Below are 15,906 nucleotides of genomic sequence, written 5' to 3' on the forward strand. Positions count from 1 at the left end.
CTCCGAGCTGGTGTGATTACTGGAGGAATATTCAAATGGGGGAGGAGTAAATGAGGAGGATCTACCTCCTACAATCTCTCTCCCTTGTCCCATTTGAGTTTCAAACCTTAGTCTTGCAATTAAGGCCCATATAATTACCCAATGATGAGGCTCATCATCACCCCCATACTGAAAGTGTTGCTCATCCTCTGAGCAACTCAATCAATATCCATGTATTTCATAGCTCTAGTGGCTATTGAAATGTGGCAACAAGAATATTCCAATTTAATTTGTCCTTGAATTAAATTGTGAATTAAAATCGAATTTAGTCTTAACAACTTCTTGGAAATAATTAATTAAGTTATTTTGACTTAATTAGTTGGAGAAATTCAAGTTAGAAGTCTTTCTGATGTCATGCCAGAGTTATCCCTTAAATTAAGGAGATAAGATTGAGTTATATTTGAGTTGTAATTAGTTAACTCAATTTATTAAGTTAAGTCCAATTAAATTAGTTAAAAACTATTTGAGGAACTAATAGAGAGTTAATAGTCAGTTGATTCATGCATGCACTTTGTTAACACTCAGGTTGTTCCCTTTGACTCCTAAGGGAATACGGCCGAGGTAACCACAAACCAATCTTTGGATCACAGGTTCAAGCCCACCTGTAATCAGAGAGGGCTCTCTCTTTAGAATTTAGCTTTGTTTTGTAATGTTTTAGGCTAGTTATGATGCGCTGAATTTTGTTTAAAGTTTGGTTGAATGATATCTTCTAACAGCTGAAATGCAATGTTTAGGGGTTGTTAGTCCATTGGGCATTGGAGTCTGTGATTATGTGTTGCTTGAGGTATTTAGTGAGAATGGTGATACTGCAGGGCCAGATTGGCACTCATAAAACAATCTTCAAATTTGGGAATATGGACTGTTACCAGCCAGTGAGAGGCAACTAAGAATCTTTCACTATGCTGTTGATATGGAGAAATGAAAATATTACTCAGGAGCAACTCAGAATTCCTGAACAGTATTTACTATGAAAGATTCAGTGTAAATGTGAGCAATTAAGAATTCCACATTCATAACTAATTCTGAAGAAGACACAATTAACAACAGAGATTGAGTTTAGGGTGTTCAATGAATAAATCCTGAACTATTCTTTTTCTCTAATGCTAAGACTAAGAAATATACAGCATAGGCGGATTATGTAAGAGAAGAGAACATAATGACACGGTTCAGAAAACTTATTGTAACATGAAATAACACAGGAATCCTGCAGCAACGAGCAAACTCATCACAACACTTCAAACAACGTAGAACTTCAGAAATTCCATCAGCTTCTTGTATTGAAAGTCTGAAATTACAGTATAGCTCTTCAGAAGAGAAATCAACAACCCCAACAAGTTATGTGTGGGGATATATATACAACTGTTTTACAAAAATATCTTAACGATGAGTCATTTGCTTAATAACTTTCTTTACCAACTCTCAAAAATAGTAGATGCAATAGTTATTTCTACATTAAATGAACAATCAATGGTTGTTCACTTCTGTCAGAAATCCTTTGACTTCTGGAGGCAACCGGGGTCGGTCAAGTGCTTTGCATTGATTTTGAGAAATCTGCCTTTTACTGCCTTGTCATGGTGTGGCTGCCTTAGCCCCGCCATCTGCATTTATAGGTCCTGCTTTGGTCGCCAAATTCGATTGCTGAGTTGGCATTTTCCGCTCCTTTCCCAGTCAGAGCAACGTGTATCAATATTTTGAAAATGCTGACTTGTGATCGATACACAAAAACTTGGTAAATAAACCTGTTTTTTCACAGCAAAGTCTGTATCATGCCCATCCACCACTCCTGTGTAGGCAATTGGTGTCTCAAGATCTTACCTAAGGTCTCATCTGCCTCAATGTATTTGTAATAGTTTGGAGGTACTTCAAAAAGATGTTTAATCTCATTCATAATAAAGAATAAATTTTCTAGCTTGTCATAGAGACTCTGCCCAGATGGAGGCCCTGTTTCCTCTGGGGCACTTGCTGATGCAGTGATCTGGTTTGTGGCAAAGCTATTGACCCTTTTGGCATAGTTCTCATGTGATAGTAACCTTCCTACACTAGTTACCAAGCTGGGAAGACCTCTGTTATGCAATGCTGTGATTTTTTCAATAAATTTATTCACATCTGCCTGCATTTCTTGACACCTTCTGTCCAATGTCTGCACATAATTTCTTAAGGTAAGCACCCTCTTTATTAGTAAAATAGTATCAGTTCTACTGGTGATACCCATTCCTGCCAGCTGGGGGCCAGTGCGATTGTTAAGGACATTAATCATTCTGTTGGCTATTTCAGGCATATTCCCTAGAGATGCCCTGGCTCTCTGATTTTCTGATTGGGCCCTGCCTATGAGATCCATATGCTCATGGATAGTTTCAATATACTGCCATTGGTCTGTAATGGATTGACCAATGTTGGCCCATAGGATTTTCTTAACTTCAATTATAACCTTATCAAGAGAAAGCTCCTTTTCTAGTTCCTTTATTCTTTTTTCAAGAGCCCTTACCTCTCTTGTTCTTTCAGCTATGCTCTGCTTTGATTTATCATATTTCTCTTCAATAGCAACCAATTTTTCTTTAGTCTCATTCAGTTCAGCCATCTGTGCTTCTAGTGCTTCAAGCTCCTTCATCATATTCTGCATGCTGAGGCTGGGCACCTGTTCTGATGTTGTTGTTGGTGCTGTCACTTCTGTAGGTGGTGCTGAGCCTGAAGGGCCTGCCTCTGATGTTTGTCTTGTGGGAGGACCTGCTGCAGTAGTTGCAAGTGGCACACCTTCAGTGGAGGAAGATGTCCGTGCTAGCTGAGTTGGTACTTCACCTTGTTTTGTTCTTGATGCTACTTCTAATGCACCCTCTGTCTCCATCAATCTCTTATATAAACTCAGGAGTAAAGCAACCACATCCTGATCCTTCTTTTGTTCTGCAACCTCTCCAGTCTGAGGGTGAAGGGTAGCTGGTAGCTTGATATGCTTTCTCAGAGCTGCTATGTCTTCATCTCTTTTCTTCAATAGTGCCTACACACCCCTAGGGTCCTTTGGATCATGTCCCAGCTCTATAATAATTTCTTCCAAGGACTTGATTCTGTTGTCCTTGGCTTGAGATGATGCCTTTTCTAATTCTAGCTGAGCAATAGTATTGTGTAGACAATTTTGCAATTGGTGTGCTAATAGGGTTTTATCAGCCAGTGTGGAATAGAGCATCTACCTTGTTTGCCTGTGTAGCTCGATCTGGTCCATGGGGTGGATGTCTTTGGAAAAAATTTCCAAATTGGTTCTGATATAATCAGCAGTTGATTGAGGTTGCTGCATAGTAGGCCTAAAATGACTGAGAGTCATTTTTTGTTCTTGAATATCATAAGCAGACATTAGCCTCTGCTGATTAGTTGGTGCCATCTTTAAGAGTTGATTGTAGATTTGGTATTTGAGAGGCTCATTTCTTTTCTTGATGTCTATGAACTGCTTCTTGATGCTAGAGTCCGCCTTGAAGAGCTTACCTCTGCCCCATGTGGCATCTCTTGTTCTCGCTGCAAGGAGCTGGCCGATGTTTCAATGCTCGGAGGGAGCATAGTATTGGTTGGTCTCTCAGGCATTTCTTCTTCAGAGAAGGGATTTAGCCTTTGCCTCTTCTCACCTTGCTGATCCGTTGAAGTGGTAAGAGGAGTATCCTCTTGCCTATCTCTCTTCCTCATTCTTTCCTCATTAGCTGGTGTTTGTAAAACTGTAGACTCAACTGTTACCTCCTGCCTTGGAGGGATTTGCTCTTGTGTTTGCTGCTCTGTGGAGGCAGGTGCCTTCACCATGCCTTCTTGCTGTTCTAAATTAGGAGGTGACTCCTCTTGTTGTACTGCTTTTCCTTTAGCCATGTTTTCTGCTTGATCAGTTGCTTTGGCAGACTGCTGGGGAACAGTGGACGATGAGGCAGTTTCTCCAAGATGCTGAGGGGCTGAAGACCAAACCTGTCCAAAATATTCCAAGTCAATTACTTTTTCTAGATTCTTAATGGCTCTTTCTGCTAATTCTTCTTCAGAATAATCCTCCACTAATGTGCCTTCTCTCCACTCTAGTTGCTTAGCATGTTTTTCAATTTCTGGAATGCTAAAGTGATCATAGGTAGCAAGCCTATACTTGATTCTTCTGAGGCTTATGAAATGGTTAGGATCATAGGGTGCCCAATAGAAGCTTGTCTTGAGAAGGAGGCCTTTTAGGATTTTGTCTGCCTCTTCCCAAGCTTCTTCCCTCTTGTTAAAGATAAATGGACCCAACTGGTGCTTAATTTTCAGCTGTGCTTTCTTATTTCTGCTATGGAAGTGGATCATGTTTGCATTGCCAAACTGCCAGAAGTATTCCAATGCAAAAAGTCTCATGGGAACGTACTTTGGCAGTCTGTATGGGGCTAGCTCACAGCCATATATTCTGATCACTGTGTGGTCTTGGTAGAAGTACCAATCTCCAATGCTATAGTTCTTTGAAAGCTGGAGGATTCTCTGCATATCATCAGTGAGTCTAGGAGGAGGGGAACTCTGCAGTAGGGACAAGGCTAGATGAATGAATAGGTCAATGAACTCACAGTAGTTGTATGGTGAGTAATGAATATGGTGACAGACTGATGTCCAGAACATTACAGATCTTCTGTTTCCCTTTGCATCTAACTTCTTAAGGAAAACAGGAAAGCTATCAGGCTGATTGTACAATAGCAGATGATATATATAGGAGGTGTATTTGAATACCCTCTCTCTCTCCAGGTTCATGAACTGTTCATGAATCTTGTCGGCTATAAATGTAGCATAGTCATACTAGACAGCAGGGGGCTGTCCAGGAGTGAACATGGATAGCATTACCAAGGTTGTCTCATCCACAAACTCACTGGTTTTGAATCCTAAGATGGAGGATATCATATCTACTAGGAGGCTCCCTATGTCATTGAACCAGACATGTAGATAAGGGGGAGGCTGCCGGGGCTGGTAATCTGGGAGCATGAACAATTGGCCAATTCTTGTAATTTGTGAGTTGGACAGCTTGGCACCTTGCTCCAGCAAAAGTTGCATAGAAAGAGGAGTCAGTGGCCTTGTGGATTGAAACTATAGCATTTGGTTGATGGATTCAGGAGTAATATGGAATAATACAGAGTCTGAAGGACTCAAAACAACCCTTTGGTTGGGGTCATAACTTGTGCAGCATTGGTGAATCAAATCAGGGAAATCATTCACCTGAGGGAGATAATAGATTGGTAAGTGGGACTTCCAGATTCCCAAGAGGTCAGTACCATCTCTGTGTATTTTCTTTAGCTCACAAACGGTTTCTATGTGGTATTTGTTACATAGTTCAACTGTTTCTTTCATTTGATAATCTCTGTCAGCAAGGGCCAACCATTCTAGGTCTTTATGTGGGGCATTCAGAGGTGCAATATTCAATGCTACATGGGTCTCCATTGTTAACTGTTATTTGGAGTTGTATTGAACTTGACTTTCTGAAAAAGGTAACACAGAGCAGTGAATTTCAATGGATAAGGCAATTTGCAGAGAGAAAACAGGTAAATTGGGGTGAAACAGAGTTAAAAGGCTGCTGAGAGAGGTCAAAAGAGCCAATGCTGTGACTGAGTGCTGTTTTTACAGTGGAATTTGTCTGGTAATGGCTTTAAGTCGGAAATGCACAAGAAACTGTGGAAGCTTGGTAAATTTGAACAATGGGAGCCCCTACAGGTGAATTTGAGGCTTAAAGTGGGAGATGGAGGTTCTTCCTGCTTAGGAATTTTTAGCAGTTCTTATACTTTTCCCTTTTCTCTCGTTTAATATAGTGAAGTTGGAAGGACCCGGGTATGCAGAGGGAATTGATAAATACCTGGGGACTGTGTGGCCGATGGTGTTGAAGGTCGATTGAACACACGGCGCCGGCAGCTAGGGAGCAAGCTTTGGAGTTGGCGGACAGGCGACGTAAACGACATGCAGGAAATACAGTGCGCGTTTGGTGAAAAAAATGGGAAAAAACGATTTTTGCGCGATAATATAGGAAAATTGGTATTTGGCGCCTTTTTGATGGATGACGTCAGCATGACGTCATTGGTCCGGTCAGGTACGGAGGAATGACGTGTCAACTGGTGATTGGGTTGACATGGACGAGCTACGTGGCGGACAGGTCGGAGAAATGACGGAGGGGAGGGTGACATAACGCTGATCCGGCGACGACGTGGCGTGGAAAGAGAGAGCGGTAACAAAGGGTGGTTGGCGGTATTATTGGACCGCTTAAGGTACGGGCCCGGTAATGGTCAGAGGCCGCCCACTCCAGTAACAAATGGGCACGTGTCCCAGGCCTTACGTCACCCTCTGACAGATTTCGGGCGGTAAAGGACGGACGGAGGGGGTGGTCCGAAATTGCTGTGGATCGTCGGATGGGAGGGCCCAGATCCGACGGATGACAGGCCGCTAACATGTCAGCATGATACAGCAGGACCCAGCGGGTATTTTTTAATATTTTCTGCTTTTTGGTGAGGCGCGCCGAAATATAAACATTGGGAAAACGGCTTAAAGTGGGTTTTCTTCAAAAATTCACATGATGGGTGGGGAGAATACGACATTGCAGTTTATAAGGTGGATAAGGGTTATTAAACCAAACAAATGTTAATTTAATCCCCAATAGAGTATGAACTGAAGACATGAAAGCCTTTGATTCTGTAATGTTTGCCGAATTTTAAATATATGGCTATAATGCCCAAGGGGGGGTATTTACATATTTTTTGGTTTTTTCATAAAATGCTATAATAGTAGGGGAAGAGGAGGACTTAGGGAGTTAGATAATAGGGTTAGAAGTCAATGTGAATTGGGGATGTGAAAGAGGAACAACAAGCTAAGTTTTAAGGAGTAAACTTAGATTTAGAAGTGGATGAGAGTGAGGAATGATTTTACACAAGAAATGTGGCTTCTTTTCGGAGAAGAAGGTCAAAACTTGTCATGAATTTCTCCAAGGAAAAATGCAAGAAGGACTATTTAGAGAAGTCCTAAAGTCCTCAAGGGGATGTTAGAAAGAGAGTCTCTGGGGAAAACAGGGGCTGTTAGACATGCTTCCATACTTTGTCATCAAAATGCTGCATAGATACCTCTGCAAATGCTAATATGTGCCTTCTTGATCAAGGCCAAAACTGAATAGAATCAGGCTTCTGCAACTTCTGGCTACCTACCCAGCTTAGTACCTAGCATTTTTTGTTACTTCAGGGAGGGTGCACTTAGACTTGCAAACCCTCATATGCTCTTTTCTTTTTGCTGCCCTCCTATCTAAATCTACCCTTATATCTTCCAAGGGCCTAGATTAAGCTGATGGGCTCCTTCCTTTCTCTATCCAGCTACTCATCTGTCAAGCTTGAACTGTTTGAACAGGTACTTATTCTCTAGTCTAGAACATGCAATTTAAAACATGGCATGGCCCAGTTTGAACTGTTGAGCCATCCATCAGGATAGCAGTGGCATTTGGGTTGGCCACTTTCCTGGTCTTTCTTTGGGGTTCATTTCAATTATTTTTTCTGACCAATTCATTTTCTTGCCTTTTGATTATTCTTTTAAGGCATACCCTCTTTACATGTTTTAACTGTTTGTTTCTTTCACAAAAATGGAACCTTTGTATCATCAAAGATGAACATTTTTGGCACTCCTACTGTCAATCATGAAAAATGAAACCCTATTGGTATAGGAGGATAACAGTGGCTCCACTTGGGGATGACTTTTCCAGATGAAAAGTCAAGATCAGCAGGTCAGACTGCCTTGTTTTTCCATTCTTTTTGCAGTCTGAAACTTTCCATTTGTTAAAGACTATCCATCTGAATCCAAGAAACTTGTATGAAATACTCATTAAGCTGATCTGCTGTGAAATCACAGCACTGTTCTTACCTTGCTTCTCTGAGTGTTTCTCATCACCTAGATAGTTCCCAAGTACCTTCTCTTGCTTTCCCATGACAAGGTCAATAATATACATAAAAAAAAAATGCAGCACCTTAGTCTTTCTCAAAATCTACTTCATTTGGACCTTCATCTATCCGCTGTAAATAAACATACTGGAAATACAAATTTTATGTACAATATACAATTGAGCAGTGCTTGATCAAAGGGGGTCAAAATAATGCTTGAGCATCCTCCCATTGACTGGGCCTTCCTCAGTGTTTGAGCCATCCAAACTCTTTAGAAAATAGGTGTTATTACCTTGTACATCATAAATTACATAAGGCCCCTTCCACAAGAAGTCAAATTTACCATGTTTTCCTTTGTCCTCCCTCCTGGAATCCCATCTCAGCACTTTGTTTCCTATAAATAAGTCTTCAGCTTTGGTTCTTTTGTCAAATACTCTTTTGATCTTTTCTTGCAGTACTTGGGTTCTTTGATAGACTTCCTCTCTTGTTTGCTGTAGGTGGATTGTCTGATTGATCCTTCTTTGAATGTCATTGGGCTCAGCTTGTGTTTCTTGTAGCAACTTGATCACAGGAATACCTAAAGATGAAGGAAACCTTGCTTCCATTCCATAAACTAGTTCATATGGACTTGTACCAATGGATCTCTTGGTGGTCAGTCTATCTGCCCACAGTGCATTCACCAACTTCTTATGCCAATTCTTTTTATTTTCCTCCAAAACTTTCTTGATGATGTTGATGAGGCTTTTATTGGAAGACTCAGCTAGGCCGTTACCTTGAGGATAGTAAGCAGTGGAATGACCTAAGGTCATATGATATTTGTGGCAAAAGTTGATCATTTTTTTGGACTTGAAAGCGGCGGCATTGTCTGTAATAATTTTGTCTGGACAGCCAAATCTGGACAAGATGTTGGTTTCTAGAAATTGTATAATAATGGAGTCATTGGCCTGCCTACAGGGGACAACTTCTATCCATTTGGTGAAATAGTCTGTAGCAGTCAGAATCCACCTATGCTGGCCAGAGGATGGGGGGTGAATTTCACCAATAAAGTCTAAACCCCATTGCTGGAATGGTCTCTCAGTTGAAACAGGTTTGAGTGGTAAAGGCAACAACTTTCTCTTGCCTTCAAAAATTTGACATTTGTGACAAGACATTACAAATTTTCTCACATCAGTAAACAAGGAAGGCCAATAAAATCCAGCCCTTAGGATTTTATCAGCTGTGGATTTCTAGTATAAGTGTCCTCCACAGTCACCTGCATGAAATTCCTTGAGGAAATTGTCAGTTTCATCCGATGTTAAGCAATTAAGTAAGATTCCTTCATGATTTCTCCAAAACAAAACATTGTCTACAATACAAAATTTTGATGCTTTCATTTTCAAGAACCTTTTCTTAGTTCTGGACAACCTTAGAGGAGCTTGCAGGTTTAACAATACAAAACATATATTAGCATACCAGGGAGATTGTAAAAAGGCTTGGTTGATTTGTGGAGTCGTCATCTCCTCTTCGTTGTCCAGTTCATTAATGTCAAGGGCTTGAAAGTTGGTTTCGGTCATTAGCTTGGCTAGACCTTGTCCTTTTATCAGTTTGGTAGGCTTGATCTCAATGTCATATTCTAAGATATTGGCAATCCATTTGCCCCTCCTACCTTCAATTCCTTCTTGGCTTAGAATGTCCTTGACCACTGCATTAGGGACATAGGCAATTATATGAGAGTAGAGGATATAGATTCTGAAGTCTTTGATGGCCTTTACCAATGCATAGGCTTGTTTTTCCATAATCTGATACTTTAAGGGGGCATCTCTAAGGGCTCTGCTAAAGAATGCAATGGGTTTTTCACAGCCTTGGTCATCTTTTTGTAATAGAACAACAGCAATTGTATGCTCAGATGCAAAAGAAAAAATGATGAAATCTCTATCAAACCTAGGGCTTGTTAGGACTGATGTGTTTGTCAATGCTCTTTTGATATCCTCAAAGACTTGTCTAGCTTGCATGGTCCATTTGACCTTGGAATCCTTTTTCAACATGTTGTTTAACAGTCTTGTGAGCTTGGCCAAATTAGGAATGAATCTTCTCAAGAAGTTAATTTTTCCTAGAAAGCCTTGTAGTTCTTTGATATTTCTCGGATAATGTACTTGTAGGATAGCTTGAATTCTGTCTGGATCGATCCTAATACCAACTTTTGAGATTATATGCCCTAGGAGTTTACCTTCCTCCAGGCCGAACAGTGATTTCTTTGGATTTAAAGATATGCCATATTTTCTACAAATTGTGAAAACCTGCCTCAAGTGTTCTAAGTGTTCTTGGTCTGATTTTGAAAAGGCAGTAAGATCATCCAGGTAGACCACCAGAAAATCATGGATTTCTTTGGCGAAGGCTATATCCATTGCTCTTTGAAAGGTGGCCCCTGCATTCTTAAGTCCAAAAGGCATTTTGACATATTTGAAAGTTCCCTAAGGTGTTGTGAAGGCAGTTTTGTCTTGATCATCTGGGTGTACTAGAATCTGATTGAATCCAGAGAATCCATCTAATAATGAGATCCTAGAGGATCCTACTACCCTTTGTATGATATGATCCATTTTTGGTAAGGGGTAATGGTCTTTGAGAGAGACTTTATTCAAATTTCTTAGGTCAACACACAGTCTGATCTCTCCCGTCTTTTTCCTAGTAGGCACTAGGTTTGAAATCCATTCTGAGAACCTGATTGGAGCAATGATTCCATCTTCATACATACGTTTCACTTCCTTTTCAATGAGAGGAAGGAGCACAGGGTTCACTCTTCTAAGTTTTTGTTTGAAAGGCTTTTGGTTTTCTTTTAAAGGTATGGTGTGCTGGATGACTGAGGTATCATAGGATTTGAGGTCCTCATAGCTCCAGGCAAAGACATCTTGGAACTCTTTAAATAACTCAATGTATTTCAATTTCTGATCAGGTGGTAATGCTTTAGACAATTTTATCATTTTGGGATTTTCTGTAGTTCCAATGTTACAATCTTCAATTTTAGTATTCAACGGTTGCATTTTTGGTTTTCTTGAGACATCATTTGAATCAAACAGATCCTCCAAAGGGGTTAGACTTGTGGGCAGAAAATTATCTTTTAACTCAATTACCTCTGCTTCTGTTTCATCCAGTTCATCTTCATCTATTTGCCTCAACTTTTGTATACTTTCGTTGTTAAAGGTGGTAGGATGCAAAACCAGATTAGCTGTTTCAGCTGATATATTCTGTGTAATTGTGTGTGCCTGTTGTTGATCATCTCTAGTGGTCGAATCAATGTTAATGCCGGATAATTCCTCTTTCAGAGTGAGAAAGTTATTAATCTGTGTGTCACTCTCAAAGACTTGCCAATTTTTGATGTTGTCCTCAACTGCAGGTCTATGTTTGATTTCAGTAGTGAAAGTGTGATTGGGTTTGAAACGCAGCTCGCAAGTGCTGGCGAAGGTTTCCAAGCTATGAGCATGTAGATTGAGCTCTCTAGAAATTTTAGTTAACTGGGATTCTGAGAAGGTATCAAGTACCTGTATAGCTGCTCCCTTATATGCTCTCAACCTTAGATCATTGGTGGTAAAGTTTCCTTTTATCTGTTGTATGATCAGATCTGAATCTCCTAAGATTGAAACTTTGGTTGCACCCAAGTTTTTTATGAGTTTCAGACCTAACAAAAGGGCCTCATACTCAGCCATATTGTTTGTGCATCGGAAATTTAACCTATATGCATGACCCTCAGCCTGGTCATTGTGCATATTGTGGATCCAGACTCCTGCTCTAGCTCCTAACTTGTTTACAGAACCATCAAATTCTAAGTACCATAAGGTTTCATGATCAAGATTTGGATTGAGATCTTTAGAAAGTTGGATCATGGGCATATTGGTTTCTTGCAAGTTGCTTGATACATCGTGCTCCTTCTTTATATCAATTATGCCTAAAGTATTTTGGTTTTGGGGGGAAAATTGTTCATTTAATTCCTCTGTCTCTGCTGCCATTAATAGTTCAGAATAAGCCTTGTTGCAGATGTCAGCATTATAGAGAATAAATGAATCCATGTCAGAGTGTATTGAATAGATTGGGAAGTTTTGGGGCTTCTCTTGACTGCTTACCACATATTTCATTAATGTTTCACGGTATAATCTCTTTGGCTATCCGAAGACTGAAATGGTAGCATAGGACATGTCTAATTGCAAAGATCCTTGGAGTTTGGCCCCCCAGGATCTGGACAAGAGCATACCATACTTAGGAGGTATGTCAGCTACTACTACATCCATCAAAATTATTTTGGTTGGGTATTGGACCAAGGAGACACATAAATCTTTAATCAAGCCTAAGCACCTGACTTGGCTTGAATCAAATGAGAATAGATCTTTATAAGGTCTTGTGATGTCTAAGTCGAGTTTTTCCATTACATATTTGGGCATTAAGTTGTGTGAGGCCCCAGAATCAAAAATTGCATTGTGTAGAACCTTATCATGAATGTTTAAACTGACATAGAAGGTGGAACCCCTCCATTTGCTATTTTTCCGTTAACCTCAGGACCAAACAGTAACTACGGTTGATCATCTAGGACATTCACAGCATCTTTATTGTCTGATATTTGGAGTGACCTATTAATCTGCTGTCTATACACTTGATGTTTGGCCAATTCAGAAAGAGGGATTGATATCTTTAGCTTACTTATTCTGTTTCCAAGTTAATGGGCTTTTCTATTTGAATCTTGGCATTAAGTGCAGCAGGTTTTTCCTTTTCGGCTGGATTGTCAGTGGTCCTTTCTTCATGGTTGGTATTATTTTGAGTGAAATTGGTACCATATTTGTTTTCCGGGGTGGCATCTGCCCTTGCCTTTGAAGGATGGAGTGGGGTTGGCTAGTTTTCAGAAGGCTGTTGTTATGAGATATCCTCCACAGTGACTTCTGTGGCATGTGGGTTTGAGTTGCTAGCGGATTGTGGAAAAACAGTCTTGTCATTGGTCTTTTTTGGCTGCTTACTATCCCTTGGTTTAAGAGGTTCAGGTACATCTATAGTTCTAGTCCTTAGTTTATACTGTTTGTGTACCTCATAAACTGCTGCATCATAACCTTCTCTAAAATCAAATGATTCTCCTGACTTAGTGTGAAATTGGTTGTCATTATAAACCTCTTGATCTTCTTGTGTTAAAAAGACCTGATGTTCACTATCTAAACCCATTAGGTTGATGTGAGGTTCCTTAGTTGGTTCGTTAGATGTTGAGGCCTCAACATAATTTTCTTGGAAAGGAGGTCTAATGTGCTGGTCAGGATCAGTCCTTCCAACATTTGGATTTTGATTCTTTCTAAAATTTGGATTTCTAGCATTGCTTGGTTGACCTTCCCATGATGATTTTCTTTCTATGGTTTCTACCCTGTCCCCAAGTCTGTCCATACCTTTGATGATTGCATCTAGCTTTTGCTCAAATGCTGAGGGTTCTTCCTTAAAAGTAGTTCTTCTTTCAGCTCTTGCCCGATTTCTTTTGGCAATCAGATTTGCCTCTACACTTACAGCTATGTTTTGCATGTCTGCCAGGGTTGCAGGGGCTCTTTCCCTTAGTTGATATGCCATATCAGCATCAAACCCATCCGGAAATTTGATTAAGGCTAAATCAGGTGGAGGCCTAAGATTTTGAGGAATGGCATTATAAACAATATTGAATCTGGTACAATAATCTAGGACAGTTTCTTGTGGGCCTCTCCTTATGGTATCATACTCAGATAAAATGTGTAGAGGATCCTTTTTCTTTTCCCATCTGTTCAGGAAGGACTGATAAAGAGCACCCGAATCAGCTATGGAATTTGCAGCAAGTGCTCTGAACCAAGTTCTTACTTCACCTGTTAAACTTTGGACAAAAATTTTCATTCTCACATCATCATCGTCTATTTCATAGTTTTCAAAGTAATCTTGCATTTTCTCGGTATGCTGTAAGGCAGTGTATGTATTGGTTCCATCAAAATAAGTGATCTTACTATGGTAGTCCTGAGGCATGACCCCATGATTAGCAGGTAGTTGAAGGGGGGCATAACGATTAGCCATATTTGCAGGGATCAATGGGACAACAGGTAGAAGGGGAACAACTGGAACAACAGGGACAACAATAGCAGCTTGTGTATTGGGTGGAGGTGTGAATAGTATATTTTGGGAAGTGGATGAGGAAGAGGGGGAAGACCGGGTTATGTGAGGATGAACCGATGGTTTGGCAGGGGTTGGGATATAACTTTGCTGAACTGCCTCAGGGCTGGACTCATCAAATTCTTCTGGTTCCTTTTGGTTCCTAAGAGTCTTGGAAATCAAATTAGGATTATCGAGAACTGGTGGAGGATTTGGGTCAGGATTTGACCTGGTATGCCTAGTTCTCTTTTTAGGAGCCAGCTTCCGAACTTGTTTTTGGTATTTTTAAGAATATTTTCAGAATGGTCAAGGATCTGCTTAAATTTTGGAACCACTATCTAAAGCAGACAACAGTTGAAAAATTTGTTCTGTCCCCAGTGGAGTCGCCAATTATGTTAACACTCAGGTTGTTCCCTTTGACTCCTAAGGGAATACGGCCGAGGTAACCACAAACCAATCTTTGGATCACAGGTTCTAGCCTACTTGTAATCAGAGAGGGCTCTCTCTTTAGAATTTAGCTTTGCTTTGTAATGTTTTAGGCTAGTTATGATGCGCTGAATTTTGTTTAAAGTTTGGTTGAATGATATCTTCTAACAGCTGAAATGCAATGTTTAGGGGTTGTTAGTCCATTGGGCATTGGAGTCTGTGATTATGTGTTGCTTGAGGTATTTAGTGAGAATGGTGATACTGCAGGACCAGATGGGCACTCATAAAACAATCTTCAAATTTGGGAATATGGACTGTTACCAGCCAATGAGAGGCAACTAAGAATCTTTCACTATGCTGTTGATATGGAGAAATGAAAATATTACTCAGGAGCAACTTAGAATTCCTGAACAGTAGTTACTATGAAAGATTCAGTGTAAATGTGAGCAATTAAGAATTCCATATTCATAACTAATTCTGAAGAAGACACAATCAACAACAGAGATTGAGTTTAGGGTGTTCAATGAACAAATCCTGAACTATTCTTTTTCTCTAATGCTAAGACTAAGAAATATACAGCATAGGCGGATTATGTAAGAGAAGAGAACATAATGACACGGTTCAGAAAACTTATTGTAACATGAAATAATGCAGGAATCCTGCAGCAGCGAGCAAACTCATCACAACACTTCAAACAACGCAGAACTTCAGAAATTCCATCAGCTTCTTGTATTGAAAGTCTGAAATTACAGTATAGCTCTTCAGAAGAGAAATCAACAACCTCAACAAGTTATGCGTGGGGATATATATACAACTGTTTTATAAAAATATCTTAACGATGAGTCATTTTCTTAATAACTTTCTTTACCAACTCTCAAAAATAGTAGATGCAATAGTTATTGCTACATTAAATGAACAATTAATGGTTGTTCACTTCTGTCAGAAATCCTTTGACTTTTGGAGGCAACCAGGGTCGGTTGAGTGCTTTGCATTGAATTTGAGAAATCTGCCTTTTACTGCCTTGTCATGGTGTGGTTGCCTTAGCCCCGTCATCTGCATTTATAGGTCCTGCTTTGGTCGCCAAATTCGATTGTTGAGTTGGCCTTTTCCGCTCCTTTCCCAGTCAGAGCAACTTGTATCAATATTTTGAAAATGCTGACTTGTGATCGATACACAAAAACTTGGTAAATAAACCTGTTTTTTCACAGCAAAGTCTGTATCATGCCCATCCACCACTCCTGCATAGGCAATTGGTGTCTCAAGATCTTACCTAAGGTCTCATCTGCCTCAGTGTATTTGTAATAGTTTGGAGGCACTTCAAAAAGATGTTTAATCTCATTCATAATAAAGAATAAATTTTCTAGCTTGTCATAGAGACTCTGCCCAGATGGAGGCCCTGTTTCCTCTGGGGCACTTGCTGATGCAGTGATCTTGTTTGTGGCATAGCTATTGACCCTTTTTGCAT

This window comes from Pinus tabuliformis, chromosome 6 (genome assembly GCF_031772625.1).
Source record: "Pinus tabuliformis cultivar Carrire ecotype Pingquan chromosome 6, CPIR1, whole genome shotgun sequence".
NCBI lineage: Eukaryota > Viridiplantae > Streptophyta > Pinopsida > Pinales > Pinaceae > Pinus > Pinus tabuliformis.